This window comes from Microcaecilia unicolor, chromosome 10, assembly GCF_901765095.1.
Source record: "Microcaecilia unicolor chromosome 10, aMicUni1.1, whole genome shotgun sequence".
Taxonomy (NCBI): Eukaryota; Metazoa; Chordata; class Amphibia; order Gymnophiona; family Siphonopidae; genus Microcaecilia; species Microcaecilia unicolor.
The window spans coordinates 181837775-181850058 of NC_044040.1; positions in this window are offsets into that span (position 1 = coordinate 181837775).

Here is a 12284-nt window from a genome sequence, read left to right on the forward strand (position 1 = left end):
GTGGCTGGTGGACGTGAGGATCGCCTGGTGACTTGCCTGCCTGGTGCGAAGGTGGCGGACCTCACGTGTCACCTAGATAGGATTCTAGATAGTGCTGGGGAGGAGTCCGCTGTCTTGGTACATGTGGGTACCAATGACATAGGAAAATGTGGGAGAGAGGTTCTGGAAGCAAAATTTAGGCTCTTAGGTAGAAAGCTGAAATCCAGATCCTCCAGGGTAGCATTTTCTGAAATGCTACCTGTGCCACGCGCAGGGCCCAAGAGACAGGCAGAGCTCCAGAGTCTCAATGCGTGGATGAGACGATGGTGCAGGGAGGAGGGCTTTAGATTTGTTAGGAACTGGGCAACATTCTGGGGAAGGGGGAGCCTATTCCGAAAGGATGGGCTCCATCTTAACCAGAGTGGGACCAGGCTGCTGGCATCGGCGTTTAAGAAGGAGATAGAGCAGCTTTTAAACTAGAAATGGGGGGAAGGCCGACAGTCGCTCAAAAGAGCATGGTTCGGGATAAGGTATCTTTCAAAGATATCACCATAACAGGGAAGATAGAGTATCCTGATAGTGAGGTTGCAAAAGAGATTGTAGTAGATCGGGTATCTTTAAATAACAATAAAAATCAGACAAAAGATTGCCAATTAATACTGTCAAGTACTAAGCATGATGTACTTAGGAACAACAAACATAGTTTGAAATGTCTATATGCGAATGCCAGGAGCCTAAGAAATAAGATGGGGGAGTTAGAATATATTGCACTAAATGAAAAATTAGATATAATAGGCATCTCTGAGACCTGGTGGAAGGAGGATAACCAGTGGGACACTGTCATACCGGGGTACAAATTATATCGTAGTGATAGGGTGAATCGGATTGGTGGAGGGGTAGCATTGTATATTAACGAGAGCCTTGAATCAAATAGATTGAAAATTCTGCAGGAAGCAAAACACTCCTTGGAATCACTGTGGATTGAAATTCCATGTGCAAAGGGGAAAAGGATAGTGATAGGAGTGTACTACCGTCCGCCTGGCCAGGACGAACAGACGGATGCGGAAATGTTAAAGGAAATCAGGGACGCAAACAAACTGGGCAACACAATAATAATGGGGGATTTCAATTACCCGCATATAGACTGGGTTAATGTAACATCTGTACACGCAAGGGACATAAGATTTCTTGATGAAATCAAGGACAGCTTCATGGAACAGCTAGTTCAGGAGCCGACAAGAGAAGGAAAAATACTAGACTTAGTCCTTAGTGGTGCTCATGATCTAGTGCAGGGGGTAACGATACGAGGGCCGCTTGATAACAGTGATCATAATATGATCGGTTTTGATATTGGCATTGAAGGAAGTGAAACTAGGAAATCAAGTACGCTAGCGTTTAACTATAGAAAAGGTGATTACGACAAAATGAGAAAAATGGTGAAAAAAAGACTGAAAGGAGCAGCTCGCAGAGTAAAAAACTTGCATCAGGCGTGGATGCTGTTTAAAAACACCATCCTGGAGGTTCAGGACAAATATATTCCACGTATTAGAAAAAAGGGAAAAAAGACTAAACGTCAGCCGGCGTGGCTAAACAGTAAGATAAAGGAAATCATTAGAGCCAAAAAACAATCCTTCAGAAAGTGGAGAAGAGAACCAACTGAAAGTAACAGGATAGATCATAAGGAATGCCAAGCCAAATGCAAAGCGGAGATAAGGAGGGCAAAAAAGGACTTTGAGAAGAAATTAGCGTTGGAAGCAAAAATACATAGTAAAAACTTTTTTAGATACATTAAAAGCAGGAAACCGGCCAAAGAGTCGGTTGGGCCGCTGGACGAAAATGGTGTTAAAGGGGCGATCAAGGAGGACAAAGCCGTAGCGGAGAAATTAAATGAATTCTTTGCTTCGGTCTTCACCGAGGAGGATTTGGGGGGGACACCGGTGCCGGAAAGAATATTTGAAGCGGGGGAGTCGGAGAAACTAAACAAATTCTCTGTAACCTTGGAGGATGTAATGTGTCAGTTCAGCAAGCTGAAGAGTAGTAAATCACCGGGACCTGATGGTATTCATCCCAGAGTATTAATAGAACTAAAAAATGAACTTGCGGAGCTACTGTTAGAAATATGCAATCTGTCCCTAAAATCGAGTGTAATACCGGAAGACTGGAGGGTAGCCAATGTTACTCCGATTTTTAAGAAAGGTTCCAGAGGAGATCCGGGAAATTATAGACCGGTGAGTCTGACGTCGGTGCCGGGCAAGATGGTGGAGGCTATTATTAAGAATAAAATTGCAGAGCATATACAAAAACATGGACTGATGAGACAAAGTCAGCACGGATTTAGTGAAGGGAAGTCTTGCCTCACCAATCTAATGCATTTTTTTGAGGGGGTAAGCAAACATGTGGACAATGGGGAGCCGGTTGATATTGTATATCTGGATTTTCAGAAGGCGTTTGACAAAGTGCCGCACGAAAGACTCCTGAAGAAATTGCAGAGTCATGGAATCGGAGGTAGGGTATTATTATGGATTAAGAACTGGTTGAAAGATAGGAAGCAGAGAGTAGGATTGCGTGGCCAGTATTCTCAGTGGAGGAGGGTAGTTAGTGGGGTCCCGCAGGGGTCTGTGCTGGGTCCGTTGCTTTTTAATGTATTTATAAATGACCTAGAGATGGGAATAACTAGTGAGGTAATTAAATTCGCCGATGACACAAAATTATTCAGGGTCGTCAAGTCGCAGGAGGAATGTGAACGATTACAGGAGGACCTTGCGAGACTGGGAGAATGGGCGTGCAAGTGGCAGATGAAGTTCAATGTTGACAAGTGCAAAGTGATGCATGTGGGTAAGAGGAACCCGAATTATAGCTACGTCTTGCAAGGTTCCGCGTTAGGAGTTACGGATCAAGAAAGGGATCTGGGTGTCGTCGTCGATGATACGCTGAAACCTTCTGCTCAGTGTGCTGCTGCGGCTAGGAAAGCGAATAGAATGTTGGGTGTTATTAGGAAGGGTATGGAGTCCAGGTGTGCGGATGTTATAATGCCGTTGTATCGCTCCATGGTGCGACCGCACCTGGAGTATTGTGTTCAGTACTGGTCTCCGTATCTCAAAAAAGATATAGTAGAATTGGAAAAGGTACAGCGAAGGGCGACGAAAATGATAGTGGGGATGGGACGACTTTCCTATGAAGAGAGGCTGAGAAGGCTAGGGCTTTTCAGCTTGGAGAAGAGACGGCTGAGGGGAGATATGATAGAAGTGTATAAAATAATGAGTGGAATGGATCGGGTGGATGTGAAGCGACTGTTCACGCTATCCAAAAATACTAGGACTAGAGGGCATGAGTTGAAGCTACAGTGTGGTAAATTTAAAACGAATCGGAGAAAATTTTTCTTCACCCAACGTGTAATTAGACTCTGGAATTCATTGCCGGAGAACGTGGTACGGGCGGTTAGCTTGACGGAGTTTAAAAAGGGGTTAGATAGATTCCTAAAGGACAAGTCCATAGACCGCTATTAAATGGACTGGAAAAATTCCTCATTTTTAGGTATAACTTGTCTGGAATGTTTTTACGTTTGGGGAGCGTGCCAGGTGCCCTTGACCTGGATTGGCCACTGTCGGTGACGGGATGCTGGGCTAGATGGACCTTTGGTCTTTCCCAGTATGGCACTACTTATGTACTTATGTACTTATGCCAGGGGCCCCCTCTCTCCCTCCCTCCCAGTTTCAGGGTCACCCCCCCTTCCCTCCCTCCCAGTTTCAGGGTCCGCTCGCCCCCCCTCCCAGTTCCAGGGTTGGCCTCTCCTCCAAGTTCCAGGGTTGGCCCCCCTCCAAGTTCCAGGGTCCCCCCTCCAAGTTCCAGGGTCTGCCCTCCCTCCCTCCCACCCACCCAGTTCCAGGGTCGTTTCCCACCCTCTCCCCCTCCCTCTCAGTTTCGGAGTCACCCCACCCTCCCTCCATCCCAGTTTCTGTGTCAGCCTGGCCCCCCTCCAAGTTCCAGGTTCCAGCCCCTCTCCAAGTTCCAGGGTCCGCCCTCCCTCCCACCCACCCAGTTCCAGGGTCGATGCCCCCCCTCTCTCTCCCTGCCTCCCAGTTTCAGGGTAGTTGTCCCCTCTCTTTCCCCCTCCCCTCTCCTCCCCTCCAGCCACCCACCTGCAACGTTGTGAAGCTTACTCCATGGCTTCATTGAAGTGAAGGGCTCGTAAGTTTCATCAGGTTCGTTGCTCTGTAACCATCTCTCTCGGCCCCGCCCTCGCGCCTCTTATTGGTCCATTGCCCTCGACATCAAAACGTGATGCCGTTGAGGATGTCGAAACGTGATGACATCGAGGGCGGCGGACCTATCAGAGGCGCGAGGGCGGGGCAGAGAGAGATGGTTACAGAGCAAGCTATGAACCTAATGATCCTTATGAACTCTTCACTTCAGTGAAGCCACAGAGTCAGCTTCAGAACGTTGAAGGTGCCTTTTATTATAGTAGAGATAACACACTCTTATCCAGGGCTGTGAAAAAAAAAAACATTTATAAAATCACAAAAAGCATACAATAGATTTATCAACATAACATAATTACAATAAAACTAGATCTACTTTTTTGGATCTTCCATGTATGCATAACTTGTATTGGCCATTGTTGGATACAGGATGCTGGGCTCATTCGACACTGATTTGGCTGAGCATGGTTTATATTATGTTCTAATGTAAGGAGTTCTAGTAGAGTTCCCTCAGTTGAGTAGCAGCCAAATATGATCCTGGAGGACTGCAAATAGGATAACCATATTTTTAAAATTAGCAGTACTTTGAGCATCAGGTTCACAGTCATACCTTATGAACATTTGTTGTGGATATCCTCAAATGTCAACTTATTTGAGACCCTCAAGAATCACAGTTGGGAATCCTTGGCTCAATTACCACCCCAAGTTAATGCTTTGGAATAATATACCCATTAGCAATCTGTGTGTTCATGTTCAGTTTCAAAAGAAGAGAAGATTGTTGAAATCCAGCAACTTTTAACTTTGTCTAACCTTTCTATCAGAAACATCAACAGCAAGTCATTTGCAGAAGTTTGGCCAACATTTCCCTGGCATTAGCAAATGCTTGCAAAGACTTGGCTGTTTCAGCAGATGTTGAACATTACCCTTCACTGCTTATTCTTTCTGTCTCATTTTCGGAGGATGATCAAATTGTTGAGGCACTGTTTAGAGCTTTAAAATTCAAGAGAAAGAAAAACACCATTAAAAATGAAAGTCTGCAGATTGCAGATGCACTCTATGGACTCCATTCATGGGTGGAAAAACAATCCTTTTGTGGCTGAATGAAATATGCATGTTTTCATTTCATGGTAAAAAAAAACTATAACTGAATAGGAGACCAGCCATGAACCAAGTCTGGGCGTTTAGGTCAATGGCAAGTGTAAGCGCATTTACTCAAGGAGCAAGGTGCCTGCAGTACTTCTATTGCAGAAGAGCCAGAAGGGAAAGTGTGCCCATTTATGACAAGAAAATCTGCAGCAGTGTAGACATACCAGTGGGGACAGATAAATAAAAGACAATGTTAAAATGGTGGAATAGGAGTGAATGGTTTGACTGCTTTAATTCAAAAGCATGAACATTATATTATTTGAATGTAGAAATCCATGGGCCTCATATTGTTTGGAAAGGGAAAAACTGAACGTCATTAGAAGGACAAGGAACTTACAGGCCTTTTTTTTTTTTTGATGACTTGAAGGCAGTCAAAGGCAGTAGCAATCATATTTGTGTAAGGAGTGGTATCCCTAACAGGAAGGAATAATATGACTGCCATCCAGATCTCTGGTGAGATGCCACCTTGAATATTATATCTAGCTCTGGGGACTACATTTACAAAAGGAATTTGAGAAGACAGAAGCAATTCTTATCTGGTACAGACTTGTTTTCTCTTCACTGATACTCTCTACGCCATGCTTCCCCCAATATCCAGTTCAAGCCAGTCTGCGCTGGCAATCCTTCTCCCTTGCCACCAAAGGCAGCAGTACTTAACAGAGTCAATTTCTTGTGTAATACAGTTCTAGTGTTCAGCATGAAGGATGTGAATCCCTGTTGTCACCTGTGCTTGCAGACACACAGATCAGATGTCTTATACAAACAAAACTGGGTCAACAAAAAAGTTGTAGATGATATTTTTTTAATATGTTAAGAGGGGAATTATTACTAACTAGTAAAAAAGCCCCGTTTCTGATGCAAATGAAACGGGGGCTAGCAATGTTTTCTTCTGTGTGCATGTGGGAGTGTGTGTGTCCCTGCCCTCTGGCCTCTCTCCCCTCCCCCCTCTGAGTCCTTCACTGTTACAGAGCCAGCGATTTGATTTCGAGCTCTGCTGTTTTCCTTCACTGACTGTGTTACAGAGAGGGCGGGGCAGACACTCATAGGGAAACCGGATATCTCGCCCCCTTCACACTTCCGGCTGGAGGCTTCATAGAACGTTGGTGTTGCTTTTTATATAGAGAGATATGCAGTAATGGAATAACACTTGATTTTGATCTCAACCTATGTGAAACAACAAAATTGTGCATTATTTTACTGTAAAGCACTTTAGTTTACATAACACGCATTACATAATTAGATGCAAAGCATACAAATGTATGCAAAAAGCCTCATTATTATGGAAATTAAAAAATGAAGTTTGTGGTGAACTTTGATTTTTTTTCCTTTCAGGAGTCTCAGGTTGCTAACACTTGGCCCAGTGCTCCCGGATGCCATTTTAATAAGGCTGTTCAAATAAAGAACTGTATTCATCATCACCACCAGTCAAGCCCCTGAACTCCAAAATCATGCCCATTTACTCCCCCAGAATACCTCCATCCCAAGTCAAGCCCCTCCCCCACCCCAAGACCAAAACAATGTACACAAAAATATTAGGCACATGGTAGAATATGAACAAAGGAGTTGCACTAACACCATCCATTTGCTTTAAGGAAACATTTGCTCAGGTACTTTAAGCCAACAAAGAAAAAAATGGGGGAGTGAGTTTTCATTTCCATTTGTTTATGACACAGAAGTTTCCTACTGCTCCTTTAGGCTTCCTGCTCAGAACCAACCTCTATTGACTATAGTAATATGAGCCTTCGTTTGGAAATATCCCCCCCCCCCCCATTTTAGAACACACCCCCTCGTCCTTAATCCAGTCATTGAAGTATCGGTGCTTGGCCTGAAGCCATACCTCATAGCTCTTTTGGGAACCTGGCACACATATATCCTGATTCTGGTTACTTAGAGGGGCATTTTTGAAAGAAATGTCCAAGTTGCAATTTGGACGTCCTTGTAAAACGGCAAAATCCAGGGGCGGGGAAACCCCTATTTTCGAAACAAGATGAACGTCCATTTTTCATTTTGAAAATACCATCAGAGACGTCCAAATCCTTAAATTTGGCGGTCCCTATATTTGGACGTTCCTGAATTTCAGCGATTTTCGAAACCAAAGAAATCCTTGTCAAAAACGTCCAAATGCAAGCTATTTGGATGTGGGAGAAGCCAGCATTTGTAGTGCACTGGTCCCCCTGACATGCCAGGACACCAACCGGGCACCCTAGGGGGCATTGCAGTGGATTTCATAAAATGCTCCTAGGAAAATAGCTCTCTTACCTTGTGCGCTGAGCCCCCAAACCCCCTCAAAACCCACTCTCTACAACTGTACACCACTACCATAGCCCTTACAGGTGAAGGGGGCACCTATATATTATTATTATTATTATTAACATTTTTATAGCGCTACCAGACACACGCAGTGCTGAACACCTGACACAGAGAGACAGTTCCTGTTCTATCAAGCTTACAATCTAAAAATACAGACAGACAAGACAATTAATGCAAACCTGGGCAGATGCATTCCGACTGAAATTGAACGCAGAAAAAACTCAATGCCTCATACTAACCTCCCAATACAACACGACCAAATTTACCGCTATTAACACACCTAAACTAAACCTACCAATATCAGAAAATCTAAAAATCCTTGGAGTCACAATTGACCGCTACCTAACACTTGAGACCCACGCGAACAACACAACAAAAAAGATGTTCTACTCCATGTGGAAACTGAAAAGAATAAAACAATTCTTTCCAAGATCTGTCTTCCGCAACCTCGTGCAATCACTTGTATTCAGTCATCTGGATTACTGCAACTCAATATACGCAGGTTGCAAAGAACAAATACTGAGAAAACTTCAAACAGCCCAGAATACAGCAGCCAGACTCATCTTCGGAAAACCAAAATACGAAAGTGCAACACCCCTACGTGAGAAACTACACTGGCTCCCGCTCAGGGAACGTATCACCTTTAAGGTATGCATGCTAGTTCACAAAATCATTCACAGCGAAGCCCCTGCATACATGTCTGACTTAATAGACCTGCCACCAAGAAACGCCAAAAGATCATCTCGAACCTTTCTCAACCTCCACTTTCCTAAGTGCAAAGGCATAAAGTACAAAGTACTACATGCATCAACCTTCTCCTACATGAGCACGCAACTCTGGAATATACTACCATGTAACCTGAAAACGATTTACGAATTAACCGACTTCCGCAAATGACTGAAGACCTATCTCTTTGAAAAAACTTACTGCAAGGATCAAAACACATGAATTCCATGCACACTAATAGAAATGCATCATTACACTCCCTTCTGAATTTTCTTCCCCCGTATGCTACCCACATTCACAATCAACCCACAGATAAATTGTTATACCCTAACGTTCTCTTGCTATTATCCGCTCACCCTACCATTCCCCCTATGTCACATCCCACAGTTTCTATGCCCCAAAGATGATTTTACTGAATTTGTCTCCTATTACTCTTCATAATGTAACCCATAATCGTAATGTAACTAACTGTACCTCCATCATTCACAATGCATTGTAAGCCACACTGAGCCCGCAAATAGGTGGGAAAATGTGGGATACAAATGCAATAAATAAATAAATAAATAAATTAATTAAGGGCGAGGGAAGTACTGGGTGAGAAGGAACAAGGGGGGGAGGCAATATATATGGGTACAGTGGGTTTGTGGTGGGTTTTGGAGAGCTCGCTGTTTCCTCCACAAATGTAACAGGTAGGGGGGGTATGGGCCTGGGTCCGCCTGTCTGAAGTGCACTGCAGTACCCACTAAAATTGCTCCTGGGACCTGCATGCACTATTATGGACCTGAGTATGACATCTGTGCAGGGCCGGCCCTAGGGTTTCTAGCGCCCTCCTGCAGTCTATTAGTTGGCGCCCCTGCCCATCCAGAGGCGGGATCACTATAGCTCTGCCCCCACAGTAGACACACCCCTTTTACCAGCCATAGCATCATTGAAAATATTACATCAGTATAGAAGAAAAATAACTTAGCACACAGACCAGGAATTAGGAGAACAGACAGTCTTGCCAACTCTGAAAAACAATGTGTTATCAAAATTTCAGAATCTAACAAACAGATCCCTATTCAGACACTTGAAAGTCTTGCAGTCACACATGTAGAACAGAGATAGCCCCTCTTCAAATTCTTCAAAAATTAACCTGAAATCCTAAGAAGTTAGACTCTGCATCAGTGGCGTAGCTACAGGTGGGCCTAAGTGGGCTGGGGCCCACCCACTTAGGGTTCAGGCCCACCCAACATTAGCACATGTTTAGCAGTAGCTAGTGGGGATCCCAAGCTCTGCCAGCTGAAAACTTCACCCTGATGCAGTGGTGTGCTGGAGCAGGCTCTCACGGGCTCGCAAGAGCTGGTTGTTAAGTTTTTAAGAATTTTGGGAGCCGGTTGTTAAAGTAGGGCCCTCCATGGCTACTTTAACAACTGGCTCCCAAAATGTGGGCTTGGGCCCCCTGCTGAATTCTCTTTTACTTTGCTGGTGGGGATGCTGAGCCCTGCCAGCCAAGTAAATAGACTGCTGCTGCTCCCCACTCCTTGTTTCCAGCTCTGAGCAGCAGGCTGGGACTTCTCCAGCATGTGTGAGAAGTTTCAGCATGCTGCTCAGAGCAAGACGTTGGGAGTGGTGGCAGTCCATTTATTGGTTGCCAGCAAAGGTATGCCTAGCCGTGCCCGCACGAAGGGAGGGAGGGGAGAGAGGCAAGCGTTGCTTCCCCCCCCCCCCCCACACCCGGCCACCCCTTGCCCTTCCAACTGCAGAGCTGGCTCCGTCTGGAGAAAGAGCCTGTTGTTAAAAATTTACCAGCACACCCCTGCCCTGATGGTATCAAAAACACTGCTTTCCATGATTCTGGCACTTGCGCATGCTCAGTTTTCAGCACATGTCTGCTGCAGACTGCCAAAGTGGAGAGAAGCATTTTCCCACCAGCTGAGATATTTTTTTGGGTGGGAGGGAGAGAATGCTTGGTGCCCACCCACTTCTTGCCTAGGCCCACCCAAAATCTGCAGTCTGGCTACGCCCCTGCTCTGCATGCAGCACAATAGCCTTCCCATCCAGCACAGTTTAGGATCTAGCTAGGACAGACTTAATCAGCATAAACTAACATATTCTACAATCTGAGTTGGACAGACTAACAGGAGTTACTGAAGTGGGAATGAGAGATAGGTGATGGTTAGGAATTGAAAGCAGGCATCTAGCCCTCCTGTCCTGTGAGGTGCTGTGTTGGGGGTGGGGATGGAAAAGGGTGGGTCAGGGGCAGCACTAAACAGCAGTCTCTGACAAAACAAGGGTCCAGGCTCTGCTGTGCTGTCTGTGTCTGTGCCCTCTCTGGGCAGAGGACAGAGGTTAGCTGAGCTCCCACAAGTTATTTCAGAGCCAGATTCAGTTGGAGCAGTGACATCCTCTGACAAACACAACAAGGAGGGTATTTCTCTGCTTGGGAGGGGGGAGGGGACGGGACAGAGAGCTGACAGCTTTGGAGCCAGACTGAAATGAGCAGCAGAGATTAGATACTCAGCAGAGGTTGATTGCTTGCAAAGTGACGCCCTTGAAGGCATGCGCCCTCCTGCAGTGCATACCTTACTTACCGGGTTTGACCGGCCCTGCATCTGTGGCTGGCATAGAGGCTGGCACAACATATTTTTAAGGAGAGAGTAATCCACCTAAGTGGATGAACACTAACTCCCACGTAAATATAACAGCACAGAGAGGGTGGGAAGTGGACCAATGACTCCAGGAGAACGGGAGATAAGATTTCAAAGAACCACTTTATTCAATGACTCGACACAGAAACTGTGTTTCGGCCAAAGGCCTGCCTCAGGAATCTTAGATGATCCTGTAGTTAAAAAGGAGATGGATCTCTGGATGGAGTGGTCTTTGGTGATCCTTGTACTTCCAAAAAAAACCTTGAGGTCCAATGGTCTAAAAATCAGGGGTGATCAACATACCCCTTCAAAAAAAGCTGTGCTTGTTAACAGACACTGCTCTGGATCAAAGTGCACCTATATTTTAAGCGCAAGAATAGTACATGCGCATATTCTATAAACTAAGCCTAACTTTCAGCATAGTTTATAAAATCATGCTAAGTGCATGGCTTTTTGGTGCTGATTTTTTTGGTGCCTTAAGTAGAATTTACCCCTAAGCTTTTAGGGGGCATTCTATAAATGGTGCCAAGATTTTGGTGCCGTAAAAAAAGTCAGCACGGGGTGCTATTCTATAAACGGCACTCCGAGTTAAGTATCATTTATAAAACATTGCTTCATAGCTTCTTTCTACTACTACTTTGCTTAAACAGACTCAGATGCACTTAGAATGATTACGTTCTGGAAGCAAAACTGTCATGAAACCCCTCAAAATCACATTAGTTCAGCTGTTTGTGTGTTATACTGTACTGTTTTGACACTGTACTTAACTATAGTGTAGAAACTGTCAGGCATGAATGTATTTTGTTCACCTAAATGTGCTTTAGAGATTTTCTCATGATCCTTGTTTGGCTTCAGTATGTACTTAAAGCAGTGCAAGTTGCATCTTGCCACCGTTTATCTTGAGTGTAATAAAATAGGTGTTCCAAAGCTTTTGTAGAACATTAGATAATAAATATAAACAAAGCAAATTAAATATAAAGAAAATAAGATAATATTGTTGGCCTAACTTAGGGCCCCATTTACTAAGCTGCTGTAAAAGGGGCCTTGCGGTAGAGTCGGTATGTGGATTTGCCGTGCACCGAAGCCCCTTTTACTGCAACGGGTAAAAAGCCTGAAAAAGGAAATGGCCGTGTGGTAAGTAAACACTTGCTGCGCAGTCATTTCAAGGGGAACCTTTAATACCACCCATTGAGGTAACCCTGCGGTACCCAGGCAGCACGCAACACTGCCCAATTACCGCTGGGTAACCTGTTCTGTCCTCTGACAGCCTTTCCTTGGTTGTGAAGTGGCTCTG